Raw genomic sequence first — 21117 nt, 5'->3', positions numbered from 1 at the left:
AGAACTTAATATAAAGTGCTATAGAGAGGGAGAAGTTGGGTTGGCTGCAGAGTACCCTGGTTGGCAAGGCAGGGCTGTGCCAAGGGCTAGGTTATTGTCTACACTGGTGAATGTGTGTTGATCTTGTTATTCTGAGACTCCCCCTAGTGACTTCATGAAGAATGCACTTTGAGGACATAAGCTTCTAAGACACTCCTGAGGAGTGGTCAACCAGTCTTCCAGTTGAAGATAATTTACACATGTTTATTAAGCTCCCACTAGGTATGTGAAAAACTCAGTGTTAGGTTCTGGGAAGTATATGAAGGGGGTCTATGACCAGGTTAAGGAAACTGGATACTGGGGAGCCACTGAAGTTTTTTGAGGAGGGGAATAATCTGACAAAAGAATCATTTTAATACTCTAACAGTAGGATGGTTTAGATCAGAAGGAGAAGGATTAAGATCCTTTGGGCAATTAAGAGATTGATTTTTCCTTCAAAATTTCTCTCAGCCTGCTTCTTCCTTTATGCTTTTCTTTTAACGTTCATCTGGGTCTAAGTCCTTATCATCTCATGTTGAATTATAGCATTAACTTCCTAACTCCAATCACTCTCCCTGCCCATTTCCATTTATCCTGCTCTTTGATGACAGATTAATCTTCCTAAAACATTACTTTTATCATATCATTCTCCTATGCAAAACCTCCAAAGATTTACCATTGCTTACAAGTATAAAATATAAACTTTTCTTCCTGATATTTAAGGCCCCTTTCTGCGCAAACTTACTTGTTCCTACTCCCCAACACAAACCACTGCTCCAACTTCCGGTTGATATCCTCCACTAAGTTTTTTGTTTATGCTATTTTCTGGTAATGAAATAGCAACAACAATATTAATAGCATTTTGATATAAAAATGGATATTTATGTAGTATTTTGAAGTTTATAATAGTGCTCTAATCGTTACCAAGTTCTTTCTTTGCATTATTATCATTTTTCATATGAAGTAACCAAGGAATAGAAATAAAATGACTTGTCTAAGGTCTTAGAGTTAGTAGTTTAAGAGCCAAGGCCCAAGTTCAGATCTCTATGTCTTGTATTCTTTCTACTATACCAAACTTCAATGTTTCCTATGTTGGTTATCATCCTATTGTCATTCAAAGTCCTACCCCAAACCCACCTTCTTTCTTTGAAATGTTCCCAAACTACTTTCAGTCCTTTATTGGGGATCCTGAGTCCTTATAAGAGATGTTCAGGAAGGATCAGCACGTAGTGTGAGGTCTTTTCTAAATTATTCAATCTCCGTTGGTGTCTCACCTGTGGCTCAAAGAAGCTCTACCAGGTTCAGCAGTCATCTCTAGGTAAAACTGTCTCCAAGAGGAACTAACCAGTTTGAGGGTAACTGACAGGCCTCAAACCTGTTGGTGAGTTAGGGGATATCTACCTCCGGGTTTTCCCTAGCAGAATGAGCCCATGAATGTTCTGATGGCCGTGAAGGTGGGTGAAACTAGTGCCATGAAACACTTAGAGTTTGCTCAGACATCAGAGATGCCAAGATCATTCTCATCATCCTGGGTCACTGCCAATCATCTTGACTTTTTTTTTTTCAGCTGCTGGATTTCAATGACTCTGGAAGAGAGAAAGAAGCTGATGACTGTGCAAATTTGCCTCACTTAAGCCCAATTCACATGTAAGTCAAAACAATTACTCATATCATAGTCCCTTAAGCAAATAAAGGATGAAAAACAATCATTTTTCATCAATCATTTTTGGGAGAATGTAACAGTTATTTGTCTTATCTCCCCAACCAGATTCAATTTGGTTAAATTCAACATTTAGGAAGAAGCTACTTTTTACACAGTACTTTGGACTAGCAGTTTTCTCTCAAAGAGCTTACAATTTACTAGGGAGGGTATATAGTTCAGTAGAATATTAAGTAGGGTGTGACAGGACTCCAGAACTTTAGTGTGATTTGGAAAGGAAACAATCAACATCATCTCTGCTAGGCAATGGGAATACAAAGACAGCAATAAAACAAACCCACCTTGAGGTTTTCACTGTATAGAAGGTCAGAGAAGCCTTTATCTGGGTGGTACCAATGAACTGAACTTCAAAGGACAATTGGGATGCTTGATAATGATAGTAACAGCTCATATTTAATAGCTCTCTAAAGTTGGCAAAGCATTTCTTTCACAATAATTCTGTGAGGAAGTAATTAATTTTTTTTGTTTTTGCAAGGCAATGGGGTTTAAGTGACTTGCTCAAGGTCACACAGCTAAGCAATTATTAAGTTTTTGGATTTGAACTCAGATCCTCCTGACCACAAGACTGGTGCTCTATCCACTGAACCACTTAGCTGCCCCCTTAGTGACTGCATTTTTAAAATAAAAATTTTTGATAATTTTGTAAAAAATGATCTATATTTCCTAACACAGTCTTCTCCCATCTCATCCCACAAAATTAACAAAAATGGTATCAGACTCAAATAGAAATGAGAACCATTATTTAATATGTAAAGTTTCTGTCTATTGATTTAGTTTTCAAATGTGATATTATTTACACTTCATTATATTTTTATTTATTCATTAAATATTTCCCAATTATAGTTTAAAGTGGTTTCTGCCCTTAGTAGTATTGAGAACTACATCTTGGGGGCTCATTAGGTGACACTGCTGCTTAACAACATTAATTAGAAAACGAAGGAAAAAAGTTCAAGGAAAGTCAACCTAATATATTGAAAAAGTCTGAGATTAACTGCAGTGTTCATCTCCGAATAACTGTCATCCTGAATCATATCTGGTCATTGGACCCAGACGATTCCAGAGGAGAAAGTGAGGTTGGTGACTTAGCACAGCCTCCCCTCACTCAAATCCAATTCACGGACTTGTCATGGCATCACCTCCCTGATGTCATGGTCTTCTTCAAGAATGAAGGACAAGGGGCGGCTAGGTGGCACAGTGGATAAAGCACCAGCCCTGGAGTCAGGAGTACCTGGGTTCAAATCCGGTCTCAGACACTTAATAATTACCTAGCTGTGTGGCCTTGGGCAAGCCACTTAACCCCATTTGCCTTGAAAAAAAAAAGAATGAAGGACAAATATCATCATCACCATCATCATCATTCCCATAATCTTCCTTCCTCTTCAGTGAAATATCATTCTGTGCATTTGAAAGAGGACAGTGAGGCACAGGAAACTCAATCATCTTTCTCAGGCTCACAGTTATTAGCCCCCAAAAAGTCAGTATTCGGAGGTAGATCTCTTGAATCAGCATCCTGCATTCCCTCTGTTACAGCATGATTCTTTGCATGAGGAAAGTTCATCCAAGGATGAATTTGAAAATACATAGAGCGTGGAGATGGGTCAGTCCATCTCCAGATGGGAGAGGGAATTCAAATTTGACCTCAAACATTACTATTTGTGTGACCCTGGACAAGTCACTTAAGCCTGATTGTCTCCCTCAAAAACAAACAAAAAACAAATGAAGATAATAAAAGTGTCTACTTCATAATGTTGTTCTAAGGATCAAATGAGATAGTTTGTTTAAAAAAGAAAGCCCTAGTCCAATGCCAGGCAGATAGTTTGTATGTACTACATAAAAGCTTATTTCTTCTCTTCCCCCTTCTTTTTCCTGTAGGCAACAGGAGCCACTGTAGGCTTTAGAGCACAGGAGGAGTCAGCCTGGTCAAACTTGGACACAAGGCGGGGCTAGCTGGTGCAGTGGATAGACCACTAGCCCTGGAGTCAGGAGGACCTGAGTTCAAATTCTGCCTCAGACACTTAATAATTACCTAGCTGTATGGCTTTGGGTAAGCCACTTAACCCCATTGGCCTTGAAAAATCCTAAAAAAACCCCTCCAAAACAAAAAAAAAAATCTTGGACATAAGGCAGATTATTCTGGCAAGCATATGAAGGCTGAACTGTGGAGGAAGGGAATCTAAAGAAGGGTAGATCAATTTAGTCTAGGCAAGAAATGATCGAGAGGTCTTGAAGAAGGATGGTGTCAGGATTGTGTAGAGAGTTGTGGAGAGATGTGGAGAGGAGAGAGAAGTGAGTGATGTGGAATTGAACTCATTAGTGCATAATGACATTAGATGCGGTCTGTATAGGAAATAAAAGAATCAATAAAACTCCAAAGCTTCATGTCTTGGAAAGTGGGAGATTGATGGTGATGTTGACAGAAATGGAGAAGTTTGGACAAAGGACCAGTTTGGAGGGAGCAGGTCATATTGACTTTGATGGGTCAGTGGACCATCCAGCAGGTATCTGGAAAGGTGGGAATAGAGCTCAGAGGAAAAGCTGAAAATATGGATTTGAGTCATCTGTATAGAGATGATAACTGAATTCATGGAGGTAGATAAGGTTATAGTGGGAGAAATAAGAAGAGGGCCCAGGACAGAGCTAGGCAAAGGAAATTGTTCATTAGGACTAGAATTGTATCATATGCAGATTTTGTATAAAACCAAACATGGTACCTAGCACCTAGCACAGCGAGAAGCTTCCCCCACTAAGTTTAATTGAATCAAATTAAATTGGGAATACCTAAGATTCTCTTCTTCCAGAATGGAGCACACTCCCAAGGATTCAAATTAAATTGAACATACCCAGATTCTCTTCTTCTAAACGGAGACATCACCCCACTGACTCCCATTGTCTACTTTCCATAGCACTTGGCTGTGTTTCAACATGATATACTGGAAACGAATTAGGTCAGAGGTCGTGAATACCCAGGGGCTCTAAGGGCCTGCCCTATTGGGGGGAAAAAAAAACTTCTCTGATTTTGGCCAGGCTGACATTCCTTCCCTGCAGGACTTTATGAAATGTCTGCTCTGACAAATGTCAGTAGAATTGAGATTCACTATGATTGTTTATTTGAAGAACAGAACCCCTGTTCCTGACGTGACTGAGTTCAAAGCCAGGTCTCCTCTTGGATAAAGAATTGGCCAAGGAAATGCTGGAACATCCCTTGTACAATTCCCCACACTGTCAGAGGCAGGGAAACAAATCTTCAAGAAAAATTTCTGTTGTGGCCATAAAACTTTCCCCCATAGAAACCACAGGCAAGAGCAGCAAGGACAATTTCTTCATTGCCTTCTCTTGACTTAGATCCGTGCCTGTTTGTTGGCATTCCAATGACAGATGCCAGGTTGAACCTTTTGTCAAAGGCTTAGAATTATTCATTTTTTTAATTTTTAATTTTTTAAATTTTTTAAATTTTTAAATTTTTTTATTTAATATTTATTCTCATTTTGTACAATTAATGTTATTTTTACATTAGTAAAATATTCTTGTTTAAGAGTAAATGAGATATCCCCTCCCCCCATAAATATAAACTTGCTTCAGCGATAAAGTAAAGGGGAGAGAAAAAAAACTAAAATTAAAAAAAATAATAGTAATAATTGTAGGTATGGCCAGGTGGAGCAATGGACAGAGCACCAGCCCTGGAGCCACGAGCACCTGAGCCCACATCTGGCCCTGTACACCCAACAATCACCCAGCTGTGTGATATGTAAGCCACCCGAACCCCACTGCCCTGCAAAAACCAAAAAAAAAAAAAAGAAAAAAAAAAGACCCAAAATAAAATAAAATAGTAACAATAGTAGGGGTGGCTGGGTGGTGGACAGAGCATTGGCCCTTGAGCCGGAGCACCTGGGTCCAAATCCAGCCTCAGGCACCCAAGGATCACCCTGCTATGTGGCCCTAGGCAGGCCACCCAGACCCATTTGCCCTGCACCCCCCCCAAAAAAAATAATAATAAAAGATGTGCTTGAGTCTTTGTTCTAACACCAACAACTCTGTCGTGGGTGGATCACATTCTTTATGGTAAGTCCATCACAAAAGTTACTTCCATATTTTTCCACCTTTGCCATTGCTGATCACAACTCCCTCCTTTCTTATTTCTCCACTACCATGTACTATATTTTCTCTCTCCTTTCACTCTGACTCTGCTGTAGGGCCGCTGAGTGGCACAGCAGACAGATCCCTGGTCCTGGGGCCAAGAGGCCCTGAGGCCCCATACCACCCCTTAGGCCCAGAATCCACCTGGCCCTGTGGTCCCAGACAGGCTTTCCAATCCCAGGCCCTTGAAAGAAGTAAAAAAGAAAATATGTTATATCTGACCCCCCCCCATGGTCCATCCTCTCCTCCATCACTCACATCCCCCCCTTCCCCCTGTCCCCCCCTCTCCTTCTTACTCCAAATGCCTATACCCCATTGAGTATATATGCTGTTTCCTCTCCTAGCCACCTCTGTTAAGAGCGAAGATTCCCTTGTTCCCTCTTGCCTTCCCCCTTCCATATCATTGCAATAGATCATTATAATAAAGAAAAATCTTATTATATGAAATATCTTGGCCTATTCCCCCTCTCCTTTTTCTTTTTCCCATTACATTTCCCTTTTTTTTCTATTGACTCCATTTTTACACCATGTTTTATCTTCGAATTCAGCTTTCTCCTGTGCTTCAACTATAAAAGCTCCCTCTACCTGCTCTATTAACTGAGAAGGTTCCTATGAGTATTATCAGTGTCGCTTTTCTATGCAGGAATACATGCAGTTCATCATCATTAAGTCCCTCATATTTTCCCCCTCTCCTCCAATCTCCATGCTTCACCTGAGTCCTGTATCTGAAGATCAAATCTTCTGTTCAGCTCTGGCCATTCCAACAGGAACATTTGAAATTCTCCTGGTTCATTGAAAGTCCATCTTTTTCCCTGGAAGAGGACATTCAGCCTTGCTGGGTAGTTGATTCTCGGTTGCATTCCAAGCTCTTTTGCCTTCCAGTATATTGTATTCCAAGCCCTACGAGCTTCCAATGTAGCTGCTGCTAAGTCCTGTGTGATCCTGACTGCAGCTCCACGATATTTGAACTGTGTCCTTCTAGCTGCTTATAATATTTTCTCTTTGACTTGGGAGTTCTGGAACTTGGCTATGATATTCCTAGGGGTTTGTTTTTGGGGATCTCTTTCTCAGGGGGATCGGTGGATTCTCTCCATTTCTATTTTGCCCTCTGCTTCTAGGATATCAGGGCAATTTTCCTGTAGTAATTCTTTGAAAATGATGTCAAGGTTCTTTTCCTGATCATGACTTTCAAGTATTCCAATAATTTTTAAATTATCTTTCCTAAGTCTGTTTTCCATATCAGTTGTTTTTTCAATGAGATATTTCACATTTTCTTCTAATTTTTCAGTTTTTTGGTTTTGAAGTATTGATTCCTGATTTCTGGCAAATTCATCAATCTCCCTGAATTCTATTCTTTGTCTGAAGGATTTGTTCTCAGAGAGTTTTCTTATCTCTTTTTCCATCTGGCCCATTCTGATTTTTACCTCCTCAATAATTTTTTGAACTGTTCTATCCATTTGACCTAAGCTGTTTTTTAGCATGCTATTTTCTTCAGCATTTTTTTTTGGATTTCCTTGACTAAGCTGCTGACTTCATTTTCATGTTTTTCCTGCATCTCTCTCATTTCTTTTCCCAGTTTTTCTTCTAACTCTCTCATTTGATTTTCAAAGTCTTTTTTAATCTCTGTCATAGCCTGAGCCCAATTTCTGTTTTTCTTGGAGTCTTTAGATGTAGGAGCTTGTGCTTTTTCATCTTCAGACTGAGTATTTTGATCCTTCTTGGGCTCATTTGCAAAATATTTCTCAATTGCATTCCTCTTTTTTCTCTGCTTGCTCATTTTTCCCAACCTAAGCCTGTTTTTGGGGTGCTTCCAGAGCTTTTGGGACACTCCTACAAGGGTCTCAGTGTGTGAGGCTCTGTCCTCCCTCCTGGTCTGTGAATGACCATATGCGCCCCCCCCCGCCATGGGGCCAAGGTGGGGGGGCCCTGCTGCTCTTCTGGAGGGGTCTAGGCTGCGATCAGGATCTGAATGTGGTCAGAGCCCCAGAGTCCTGTTCCAGGGGCAGAGGACAGAGCTCTGCAGTCTCTCTTCACTCCACTCCCTCAGTTCAATGGACTCATGCCCTGAGGGCTCCTGCTTATGGGCTGCACCTGCTTCTGTTTCCTGGCTCTGGAATGCAGTGGCCAAGCAGCTTGCTGTGTGCCCTGAGGGCTGGGCTCCATGTGATCACTCTGGCAGAGGTCCCCCGCTGTTCCCCCACTTTGTGCCCTGTGCTCCCCAGGGCGCAGGTCAGGAAACTCCCCTGCAGCTGGGAGCCGTGGCTCCCAGTGTCCTGGGACTGCCTCCGGGAGGCTGAAGGCCTCTGGCAGGCTGCCCCTCCGACCCCGGGGAGCAGAGACTTTCTGCTCTTTTCCAGGTTACCTTGAGTAGGAGCACTGCCTCATTGGGTCTCTCTGTGGGTTCTGTCTCTCGAAAATTTAGTTAAAATCCTTAATTTCTAAGATTTATGAGAGAGCTCCTAGGACACCCTCCACTCTTTTTCACCATCTTGGCTCTGCCCCTCTAGAATTATTCAAGGATGTAACTTTCATCAAGGAGATAACCTGTCTTTGCCTTCTAAGGGTCAAAATAGCAGGGTCCGACAAGTTATTTACAAATCGTATTTTCACTTGACCTACTTTCTTAGTTGGGACTTGGTATAATTTCATCAATAGCTGGTGCTGAAGTTATTTCAGCAATGTTTTCATTGGCATACTACTGCTGACATCTACTATGCACAAGAGATTATGTTGAGTCTGAGGAGGCAAAAAGATATGACATGAGTTCTACCTTCAGGGAGGCATGACATATATATGTTAAAAATATCCATATAGTGTCAAATGGAGGGTGCAGATGTTCAGTAGTGCAGGAGCTGAATAGAGAGAGACATATCTGTACACTAATATTTTTCTTTTGTACAAGACTTTCGATTTTGGTTGCCTCCCTGAGAGTTAAATTAACTTACTCACTGTAGGCTTTAGAGCAGAGGAGGAGTCTTCTTAATTCCTTTTTGGGAAATAAAGATGATTGATATTTACACAGCTCTTTAGTTTTGTAAAGTGGTTTAAATTTAAATTCTACTTGAGCCTTGTGAGTTAGGTATTAAAGTTATTCCCATTTTATAGATGGGAAAATAGACTGAGAATTTAAGAGATTTTCCCATCATTACTTAGTAGGTTTTAAGGGAACTATCTTAATTCAGTTCTACCTAAATCCAGCTGTCTCTTCACTAGGTCTATTCTGCACCCTCACCCTTATCTCCTTCCCACAGGAATCTTGTATTCTGTCTCTGATAGATTAGCTTTCCACTTACTTATCTTTCCAGGGAACTAGACTTTCTTATCACTTACCAGCTGTCTCTTAACCATGCCATTGGACTCATATGCCCTCCCTGCTACCTATCCTTTCCTTTGCCCATTTATAGACTGTCTTCCTCCATTAGAGGAGAAGGAGGAGGAGAAAAGGAGAAAGACAGACAGATCCAAGCCCTTGGGAAAGAAAGGAAGAAAACAATTTTCTTGGCAAACTTAAATGGAATTGGGTCGCTGGATGTTGCATTTTTTACAGATAGCAAATCAAAAAAATTGGACATTAGATTGTGCTTAGTTGATCCTAGCCCTTCTGTAGTTCCAGACTCTTTATCTTACCCTGTGAGTCTCAAGAATACCTCTAGGCAGTTAAGCTCCTGGGTACAGAGCCCCCCACCCAGAAATTTTTCCTCATCCTATCTTACCATCTTAAAGCAAAAGCCCTATTTCCAGGTGTACTCTCTTGGAATGTCAGTCTTATTGACTTCCATGAGGCATCACAGGGAATACAACTCGCTGCACCCCTATCCCGTTATAAATTTTCTCTTTTCATGCAGATGAGAATAGAGATAAAAGTATTTTTCAGATTGTTCTTCACTTTTGTATATTTACATTTTCAATACACTCTTCTCTTTTCTGCTTCTTGTGTGAGGTTTGTCACCAGGAATGAAAGATTTTCTATTCTGCTGATTATTTCTTGTGTAGATCATTAATTCTGCTTTGAAAATTCTTATTTCTCTTTTAAGCTGTTCCTGCTGCTGCGTTTCTATGTTCTCTTGATAATCCACAGGGTCCTTCATCTCACCAGGTGTTGATTCATTTTCCTTTGTTTTGAAATATTCATTCATAGATATATGTGCTCATTTAGATGAGCTGGAGGCCATCTTCCCTTTCCTTAATAGTATCTTCCTTTTTAGTATATCTGCTTTGTGCTCCAAGCTTTTTCTTTCTGAAATCTTTGGTAATTTCCCTCCCTTCCCCCCACCCCCCCCCTTTTCTTCTATCAATCACTTCTTCCCTTTAAAAGGTCCTTTAGGACTGGATCTCAAGGCTGTCTCAACCAACTTCCTTTCTGGACAATTCACAGTTCAATTGCCTGAGACTTTACCTTAATTGAAAAATTGGGGAAAGAGGACAGAACTGGTCCTGGATGGATGCCAGGCCCCTATACTTCAGATAGGATACATACCTTCATGTCAGCATCCTTTCCCAGGTCCCTCTGTTCTTAGTTCTCTGAGGACTATTATAGCCTGGAGAGCAATAACTGGTTGCATTGCAGTCAAAGCAAGCTTCTGCCTTTTGGTTTTCTGCAATGCAGAGGGTCTGTGTGAAAGTGGGGAAGAAATGAACTGTCTAGCAAACCCATCAATGTGCTCATGCAGCCAGACCAGGTCACAGTGTCCCTTAAGAGAGGATGTGATGAATGACCAAGTTAGGGATTTGAGATTAGATTTCTCTGTTGTTCATTGGATTGTCACCTTGTTAGGGTTCCAGATTGGAAACAGTTGAAATTGATTTCATATCTTATATTTAATTCTGATTTAAAACAGATTAGAGAAGTAATGAGGATCAGAGAAAGCATCTAGTCCTCCATTTCTTGGTCACATCAACAAGAAATAAAATAAACTTCACATACTTTTAGAATACCTTTCCTTGATTTCAATCATACTCTTAAATATCTTCTACATTAAATCTCACTCTAAAGTTATTAAAGCAGAATAAAACTGATTGTCACTTTGCCTTATTTCTACCAATTCAATACAATAGAAACATGTTTCAAAAAAAAGAACTGGATTGAGTTAGGAGAAGCCTGTTTTTTAATTGAACACCAAGAAAACTCAGCTACTCCATTAACCAGCACCATGTCATCCATATGTAGATCCACTGATTACAGCAAATGGAGAAATTTTGAGTAAAGTGGACAAATTCACTTTCTTTAACAGTGTCCTTTCCAATGAGGTACACATTGACAATGAAGTTGACACTCACATTGCCATTGTGGGGGAGAAGAGGTATTAGATTAACCACCAACTGAGGGTCTACAGAGTCATTGTGCTGACCTCATTACTGTATACCTGTGAAACATGGACAGTTTATCAGCACCAGGTCAGGAAACTGAATCACTTCCATTTAAATTGTCTTAGGAAGATTATGAAGATCACCCAGCAGGAGAAGATACCAGACATTGAGGGCCTTTCTCAAACTACACTGCCTAGCATTCCAACTGTACTTCAGAGAATGCAACTATGATGGGCTGGGCACAATGTTAGAATGCCAAATGTACACTTGCCAAAAAAGACTGTTTTATGGAGAACTCACACAGGGCAAGTGCTGGCAAGGGGGTCAGAAGAAGAAATACTGAAATGCCCTGAAGGTCTCATTGAATTTTAGAATTGATTGTACACAGCATGGGAGACCCTGGCCCAGGACCACCCAGAATAGTGTGCCCTCATCAGTGAGCTCTATGAGGAACACAGAATGGAAGCAGCTCAAAGGAAACTTTCCATACATAAGTTTAGAGTACCCACCCCAGGTGATCACATGGACTATTTGTGTCCAACTTGTGGTAGAACATTCCAAGTTCATATTGGTCTGATCAGCCACAGTTGGAAACTGTAATCTATCTCAAACACAGTGATGTCATTTTTGGTCTTCTTTGATAAAAAAAAAAGGATAAGAACCAACCAACCAACAAGCTATGTTATTATGGGTCAATCACAATTTCTCTGAGAATCAGTTTCTTCATCCATAAGATGGGAACAATACTTCTTTTACTATTTATCTCATTGAATTGTTTGGAGGAAGATGCTTTGGAAAACTTTAAGTACTGTAGAAATATAGGTAGTCTTTATAATTTTGTCTGCAAATGCTAAGATTGTTGAAAAATTGGCAGGTGGAGAAAGAAGGTGCCTGGCCTATAGACGAAACAAATAATCAATTCTGGAAAAATTAAGGGTTATACTGGATTGATGACTTAGTTTGTGATGTAGATTTAAGATAACTGTGAATGGATTCCAAGAAGGCTTTGTATAAAATGTCTATTCACATAAAGAAGACCTTTTGGAAAAGTCACCCGGTCAATCATCATTCATTAAAAGTCCCTTATATGTCAGAAAGTGAGATTGGCATAGATATTTGAGTCAAAATTTAATTCCAGTCAATGCAAATCAATAAGAGATTGAATAGTCAGTTAAGCCTCCCCAATTAAAAATTTCTACCAATTAAACTGCAATAACCTACAAGAGGATTAACTTATTGAGAAGAGAGGAGACAGAAATTTGAGGTTATATATAAGAAATCAACATAATCATCATAGCCTACCACAAACTCAAATCCAATCACAACATTTAATAGTTTAATTAAGAAACCTGCATCTCTAACAAAGAGTAAGTTGATGGATGGGTTTTTCCCCCCCCTCAATTAAAGACTGTTCTTATGTGCAATTCCTATTTAAGACAGATTTGAGAAGTAATGAGAAAGTATCGCGTCCTCCATTTCACTGGTCACATTGACAAAAGATAAAATAAAGTCCACAAAGCTACATAATACTCTTGTCAGAGGACAAGTAGTAGAAATAACTTTCTTGATTTTGGAATTGAGTACAGAGATTTAATTGTGTTCAGTAACAAGTTTATCAGATTTCTTTTCCCACTTCCAAGCCAAATGAGGGTATATCATTTTTCTCTAAACATCCCTCAACAAACAAACCTTTAACTAGGAGAAGAAAACTAGGGCTTTGCCTCAAGGCACTACCATTTTAGAGGGTGATGACAGTATTTGTATTGTTTAGCCTGAAGAAACAATTGAGTGAAGTACCAACTTAGAAAGAATATTTAATTAAAATAGTATGCTTCCCTTTCTCAGTCCCTATGTAAACTCTTCTATTGGTTTGTTTCTGTTCTGCCTTGACCACTCCCTTCCACCAGAAGTCTCTCAGTGTCCTGGCATCTCCCCCGACAAAGGGCCTTGTGTTTCAAGGTCTAAGATCTCCCCACCAACTATATTCATCCTAAAAGGTTGATTTTAGGGCTCATGATATGACAACTCCCAAGGCCACTAGAAATGCTTAGCTATGGCTTTTCCCAAAGTCCTAGGTCTGAAACCCATTCTTTGCCCCCCCTAATTTAAGTCCCAGAATTGGTTTTTCCATTAAGACATTCTCAATTAGAATTGCAAACACAGAGATTTTCCTGTTGAAACAGCAATAACAGAAAGCTGAAATGAGAAATTACACATTCTCAAATCTGAGGCAATTTTGCCCAGTTTTGGGTCCATGTATCTAAATCATGTGCCACTAAATTGAATGACTTTTATAGTGGAACGGTGGGGAAGATAGAAATGTCCCACAAATCCCCTCATTAGGTCATAGACACATCTGGTTCCCACCAAACAGGCCCTTTCCCAGAGTTTTTTCTTTCAAAGCCTCCCATTTTATTGGGGCTCCCTCCTATTTTATAGGGAGGCACCTCAGCATATCTTTAAGTGACTTGTCTGTCAGGGGCCATTATGGTGATAGAACATGTTGAGCTCTATCTTGCCTGGAAGCCCTGGGGTTAGTTTGGGATTGGGCAAGAATATGTGCATTCTTGGCTTCAAGGGAAATGGAAAAGGAGAACAAATAAATTATAAGCATGAAACTTTGGGTCAGCTTTTCTCCTTAGTTATATTTTACAGCACAAGGATGGGAGACTCTGTTTTATCTTAGAAACAGAAGGGATAGGAATGGGATTGGGGAACTTTAAATTGAATCCAATGGGTCCTAACATTCCTGAGAGAACAGAACACTGTGCTTTGAAGTTTCAGGTCACTTGAATTAGACAGACTCCTGTAAGGCTGACTGTGGGGAGAGGATTTGAGCCAAGGGGCACCGATTCCCCGAGCCAGTCATGTGGAAGATGGAAAGGTCTATCATTGGAGTATTTGGCATTCATTGGCTTCTTCTATGAGACTGAGCCAGATGGGGTGGCTCCACAGACTGTGGTGTTGATTGCAGGAAAGAAGAAAATAGAGGCAGGAGGCAGGCTTTAAGGAAAAACTGGAAAACTCCAAAGAAATAAAGAGGAAACCTGCTTTTTAAAAAGGCATCAAGGTTTCCTGTGGTTTTGTTGGAGGTGAATTTGGAGGTAAGAAAAAGAACATGAAGAGGGTTGGAGGCAGGCAAGGGAAATTGTTGGGATTCCAGTCACTAGACTGCTTCCAAAAGCAGGGCTTGTGGAAGTCTAGTTTTCTCAGTCCTTCCTAGAAATTTGAGTCCAGAAACCTCAGTTATTCATCAGTAAACTCATTTGTCTGAAAAAATGTCATCTCTGTTAACTGTTACCCTGTTAACATTTCTTCTTGAATTCTGGAAAAAGAATTTTAAGTCCAATGACCTTACCCAGAGTGTGACCTCATCAGAGAGGGGCATAAATATCTGGCAAATTCAATGACATCCTATGTTGAGAGACAGAAGGAGCTGCTGAGGCCATCTAAAGCCCTACTCCATCATTTTACAAATGAGGAAACTGGGGCAGAGTAAGGTGAAATGGCTTTTCCCATATCATACAGATAGTAAGGCATTTGAACTCTCAATTTTCCTATTCTCAGAATGAATATTCAAAAATTCAAAAAGAAATAGGTAGAGAAACCAAGGCAGGAAGTCTATAACAATTTTCAGGGATGGTACATATTGACAAATGAGATTTTTAAAAAAATATTTCTCCAAAGCTGGAATTGAATCATAGAATATGCCACCATGGGTAACTGTGTAGTAACTGGACCAATAGTCAGTGGGGAGTAAAATAAGAATAAACTTAATTGTTTGTCAAAGTCTAGGGCCATATTGAAGTTCTGGATGGGGAGGTGAGATCTAAGTAAAATTGCTTTTGTAGAGTGTGTTGGTAAGAGAGGATGAAACCATTCCTTGTATTCCAGATGGAGAAATTATCTTAAAGGCTAGAGCTATGGTTACCTTTCCCCTAAAAGTATATTGAGATTTTAGAGTAAGAGTCAAGTTTTATGCAACTTCTTTGAAGTTTGCAAATGGCTCTGGGTTCATTGGTTTATTTGATACTCATAACAACCTTGAGAAGTAGGTACTTTGCTTATTTGCATTTTGTAGATGAAGACATAGAAGTTCAGATAAGTTAATAACTTCCTAGGAGCATGCAGCTAATTATTATAGGAATCTTAACTCTAAATAGAGTTGGTAGTAGTCATAATAGCTAGCTCTGGTGTATAATATTTTAAGACTTGCACAATGCCTCATATTTAATCTTTTGATCATCACAACCACCCTGGGAGGTATGAGCTATTATTGTACTTATTTTAAAGAGGAGGAAACAAAGGCAGACAGAAGTCATTGCATATATTACTTAATTTTATCCTGAGCCTAACTGTGAGGTAGGTGCAATTATTTCCCCCATCTTACAGAAGGAAGAGGCACACAGTTGGGAAGTATCCGAAATAGGATTAAGACTCCATTTTTTTTTTCATATTCCAAGTCTATCGTTTTACTCACAATTCCACAAAAGAAATTTGTATTCTTCTGGGATCCTGATTGGTATATATTTTTTAAAAAGCAACACATTTTTGATATCTTTCCATCATTCCTATTAAATATATTAAGACCTTTTCATTTCTAGAGTGATCTCCCTAGAGCGGAGAGAGTTGGAAGAGAAGGGTAAAATGATCTATCTTAGCTGATGTGAAAATTGGACCCATCTTGGGAGGAAACTTGACTGAATCTGGAGGAAACTTTTCCTTCAAAGATCATAATGGAAATATAATGCAAAAAAATTTGTGTGTAAGGACCAGTTTAAGGAGAGTTTTAGTTTAAAGAGCTTGTTTGAAAAAAGGAGAGTTTTTAAGTGAGGATTCAATGTTCAGTAGCTATTGTAGAGAAGTTGACTTGATCAGGTCGGCTAGGTGGTGCAGTGGATAGAGCACTGGCCCTGGAGTCAGGAGGACCTGGACACTTAATAATGACCTAGCTGTGTGGCCTTGGGCAAGCCACTGAACCCCATTGCCTTGCAAAAACCTAAAAACAAACAACAACAACAACAAAAAGAAGTTGACTCGATTAACTAACTCCTTTGTATTTTATTTGTATTTATTTTCTTTACTAACAAAAGTTAATATTTATATAGAACCTTCACATTTATAAAATATTTTGCATTTAACTCATTTAATCCTTAGAACTTTGTGAAATAGGTGATATGATTTTTCCTAATTTTACAGATGTAGAAACTGAGGCAAAGTGAGATTAAGTGACTTCTTTGGGTCACAAAGCCAGTAAGTGTCTAAGACTGGGTTTGAACTTAGGTTTTCCTGATTTCAATTTTTATACTCTATCTAGCCACTTTGCCATTTAGCTGCTACATTTCTTTATGTTTTTGTTTTTTCCCTATCAGAAAGTAAACTACTTCAAAGTAGGGATTATCTTTTCTTTTCTAATTTATTTATTTATTTGTTCATTCATTCATCTATTTATTTGTTCATTCATTCATCTATTTATTTGTTTATTTATTTGCTTGTTTGTTTGCTTATTTATTTTTCCAACTATATGTACTAAGAGTGATCAGCATTTTTGGGGGGTAAGGTTTTGAGTTCCACATTTTTCTCCCTCCCTCCCTTCCCTCTTCCCTCCCCTAGAAAGTTATTTATAATAACTGTATAGCTATGTAAAAATATATTTTCACATTAATCATGTTGTAAAAAAAGAATCAGAATAAAAAAGAAAAGGAAACCATGAGAGGAAAAAACCCTTAAAACAAAATAAATTTAAAAAATTGAAAATAGTATGCTTTGGTCTGCATTCAGACTCCAATGTTCCTTCTCTGGATGTGGATGGTATTTTCCATCACAAGTCCTTTAGAATTATCTTTGATTATTGTACTACTGAGAACATTCAATCCAACATAGTTGATCATTACACAATCTTGCTCAAATACATACAGTTTTCCTGGTTCTGCTCACTTTATTCAGCATCAGTTCATACAAGACTTGCCAGGATTTTTTGAAGTTCAACTGTTCCTGATTTCTTAAGGTAGGGATTACTTCATCCATTGTCTTTGTATTTCCCAGGGACTAACACAATATCACAGTAGATATTTAAGGAGGTTTGTTGATTGATTGATTACCCTGGTACAGGAAATGTTCCTTTAAGAAAACTCCCTCTACCAATGTAAGTTGGTCACTTCTCTGAAACTTAAGAGTTTTAGAGAGTTGCTTAGACCACCAAGAAAGAAAATGACTTTCCCAATGTCACAGTCCATTTATATTGGGGGAAGGTCTTGAAAAAAGTTCTTGAACTGGCTTCAAGGCCTGTTTTCTCTCTACTACCCTATCCTTCTGCTCAATGCATTTCACAAAAAGAATAAACATAAGATCTTCCAGAGAAATATGGTACTGTGGTATATGACTCAGAGGTAACCATTGCACAAATTGGTGTATTCTTTAAAACAATAAAATAAACCAATGGTGTCCAACACAAGTAGAAACAGGGTCACCAAACGATATAATAATGATTCCTGCAAGCCACATGTTGACCTGGAAAACCATACATGTTTATAAATTTCTTTTTTTTGGTTTTTAATCCATCAACATATTAAAATCAGAAGGAACAACATTTTGATCTGTTTAGGTATGAACTTTGGAGTGTGATGAATTGCATAGCTTTAGGAGCCACATGTACACTACCTCAGGTGTGGAAGGTATAAAATGTTTGGAAATACTTTGTGTGAACAGAGAATCCAATGCACAACTTCAAAATAAAATATGTTCTTAGTTTAAAAGAAAAAATGTGTTCCTTCATGGTATGTGGGGGGTGTCTTGGGACCTATTACAAAGAACTTGGGAAGATAATACCATTACCTCTGTCCTAGGCAGCAGGGAGCAAGTCAAGGAAAAATTCCCATCCTGTTAGATAAAAAAATAGATAGACTATAGAAACCTGAATAACAAAAGGAAGGAGGATGAGGAGAAAGAGAAGGAGAAAGAGGAGGAGGAGAAGAAAAAATGAGGGGAATGAGGAAGAGAAAGTGGAAGAAATAAAGGGGGAGAAGGGAAATAGGAGATGGAGAAGAAGAGGAAGAAAGGAGAAAGAAGAGGTAGAAAGTTGAAAGGAACAAGGAGGAGGAAGAGGAGAGGAAGAAAAGAGGAGGAAAAGGAGAAGAGGAAAAAGGAAGAAAGGGGAAGAGAAAGATGAAGGTATTGAGGAGGAATAGAAAGAGAAAGAGGAGGAAAAAGAGGAAGAGAAGGAGGATGAGATGGAGAGGAAGCAAAAAGGGGAAGGAGGAAGAAGAAGAGGAGAAAAGACAGGATGAAGAGACAGAGGAGAGAGAGAAAAAGGAAGAAGAAAAAAGGAGGAAAAGGTGGAGATGGAAAAAAAGGAGAGGGGGGGGAGGAGGAAGAGAAGAAAACAGGAATGGGAATGGAGAAAAGTTGGGCCTTGAATCCATTACAACCTTCATTAAAAAAGAAAAGCCTGTAAATTTGAATTTTGACAGACCTAGGTAAAACTATAATAAAATCATCTATCTCTAGGCCAGACCCAGATGGTTCCTGTTTTAGGGACTCTTAGTTGTGGTATAATGGAAATTATGTAGGATTTTGAATCAGAAGACCTGGTTCTCCCAATTTATTGCCTGTGTGACCTTGGGCAAATGTCATAGCATTAATTTTCTCATCTATAAAAAGGTTGCTCAAAGGTCCCTTTTGGATCTTAATCGATGGTTCTGTGAATTGTCAGTCAGAAGAGGAAGGAAAAAAAATCTATCTTATATCCTTGACCAGGGTTTCTTAAACTGGTTTTGAATTTTTTAAATAACTTGATAGTTTTATTTCAATATCATTGGTTTCCTTTGAAGCTTCTTTTATGCATTTAAAAATTATTCTGTGACAGAGAAGGGAATAAACATTTATATAATCCATCTACTACAAATTATAAATATTTTCTCAATTAAGTCTTTCAATAACCTCTTGAGGGAGGTAGCAATATTATCCTCAAGTTGAGGAAATTGAGGAGTTCAGTGATTTTCCTAGGGTGATCTAGTTAGGACATATTTGAGGTCAGATTTGAACTTAGGTCTTCCTGACTCCTGATTCAACACTCTATTCACTACAGGGTCACTGTCTCTAAAGGGGTACAAAGTCTTCACCAGTTTGCCTAGGGGGTCCATGATACCAAAAAAAATTCCTGACATAAACTATATGGGGACAAGCATTTTTTTAAATGTAATTTACTCTTTTCTGAATTAACAAAAATCTATTTTCTCTTTCTTACATAATCAAGTCTTTTTTTTTTGGCAAGGCAATGGGGTTAAGTGACTTGCCCAAAGTCACACAGTTAGGCAATTATTAAATGTTTGAGGTTGAATTTGAACTCAGGTCCCTCCTGATTCCAGGGCCAGCATTCTGTCCATTGTGCCACCTTAGTCCCCCAATCATGTCTTTACTAAATACTTGCTATGTGTTAGAAACTATTCCAAGTCCCAGTGACATAACAGAAATAACAACAAAATGATTGTAGATATAGTCAGAGGTTCAACTAAGCTAAGGCAAAGAGAGAATACCCCTTCCATAGAACAGATCATAGCTCACAAGTACCACTGAAGCAGGTGGTAAATGTTTCAACAACCAGCTCTCTGGGAAAAAAAAAGACACAACATGCTTTCCAGTTTCATCTATATTATTAACACTGTATCCATCATTTTCTATGGCTAGAGTCTTAATATAATCAAAATAAAAAATCAAACTTTGTGACATTTGCCAATTTTCAAGGTTAAAAACCTTGATACTGAAAAATGTAACAACCAGCTCCTACAACCCCATATAAGCTGGCTCCAGCACATCCAGTACTGTTTGTACAATACTATCCTGTAAACTCAAAGCCTATATTTGAAGTTCCCGTGGTACAGATTCTGAGGAATAATTTGATTCTATCATTGTAGATGTTGGATCCCTTCCAAAGCTGTCTTGGAGTTCCACTTTGGAGTGACCCTGATGCCAAGAACCTTTAAGTAGAGTCTTCTAGAGGGATTTTTAAGTTCAGTCAGAGAAGGTGCTAAGCAATTTCAATTTACTTAATTCTAAGTGGGTCAGGAGGACAAGAGAGGCTCTCAAAGTCACTATTTTCCTCCAGGGAAACTAGAGCAAGCATGAGAATCACTTAGTTCTCCATCCAGACTCTTGGGGGTACCACATACTTGGTATCTGGTCAAATGCACCTTGTTGGTTGTGTGACTGGCATTGAAACAGAGTAGAGATAAGAGACTGACAATACTCTTTTGGAGGTGACATTGAGGAGTAGATGTAGGGAAGATGACATCTAATGGTGTGACATGAGTGGGGCCAGGAAACAGAACCAGGAGATTCCCATCAGCCGAGAAAAGCAACTGACAATGTTAAGATGGGAAGAAAACAAGATTAAATGTTAGGGAAAGGAGAGAACAGTCCCAGACTAAAAAATGAAGGAATGGCATGGAAAGCACTGAGCAATGGAACAATGAGAAAGGGAATGAGATGTATCAAAGGATGGGTTGACAAAAGCACAGTCAAAGCCTTTGGTGCGGAAGGTGTATGGTGAACAGTTTTAGAACAAATCAGAATCTTTGAGATAGTCATAACTGTCCTCATCACAAGATATTTTACTTTTTTGCCCCCTCTAAGAAAGAGTTTTGGTGAGTACCTTTTGATTTAAAAAAATTTCTAAATCATACTCAAAATGTGACCCTTGAGAATATAGCTAGTAAGCATCAAAGGCAATATTTAAACTCAGGTCTTCCTGATTCCAGGACCAGCATTTCCATTCAGTATAATATTGTGCCTCTCTAGAGAAGAGTGCCTTGGACATTCTTTGATTCCCACCTCAAATAATATCTTTCTTTTTGCCCGTTTCCCTAACTCCTGTGCTCTGCCAACTTGTTAGCGCTCTCACTGCTACACCCAAAGTTGTTTTCTCTGTCTCTTGCTTGAAC

General features: G+C 39.0%; 1 long non-coding RNA gene across 5 annotated transcripts in view; it reads left to right on the top strand.

Moving 5' to 3' along the window:
* LOC141492612 (uncharacterized) overlaps window positions 1–21117 on the top strand; it is a 154629-nt gene that overhangs the window by 56472 nt on the left and 77040 nt on the right. For 4 of the 5 annotated variants that reach the window (XR_012469981.1, XR_012469979.1, XR_012469980.1 and 1 more), the window contains exon 4: window positions 1586–1665. This is a non-coding gene — a long non-coding RNA (uncharacterized LOC141492612). Of the gene's footprint in view, window positions 1–1585; window positions 5134–21117 lie in introns of those variants that run through there. The other variant, XR_012469978.1, reaches the window with a different exon arrangement.

Source organism: Macrotis lagotis, chromosome 7 (genome assembly GCF_037893015.1).
Source record: "Macrotis lagotis isolate mMagLag1 chromosome 7, bilby.v1.9.chrom.fasta, whole genome shotgun sequence".
NCBI lineage: Eukaryota > Metazoa > Chordata > Mammalia > Peramelemorphia > Peramelidae > Macrotis > Macrotis lagotis.
The sequence above is the reverse complement of the archived record's forward strand: the minus strand, read 5'-3'. Positions and strand labels throughout refer to the sequence as shown.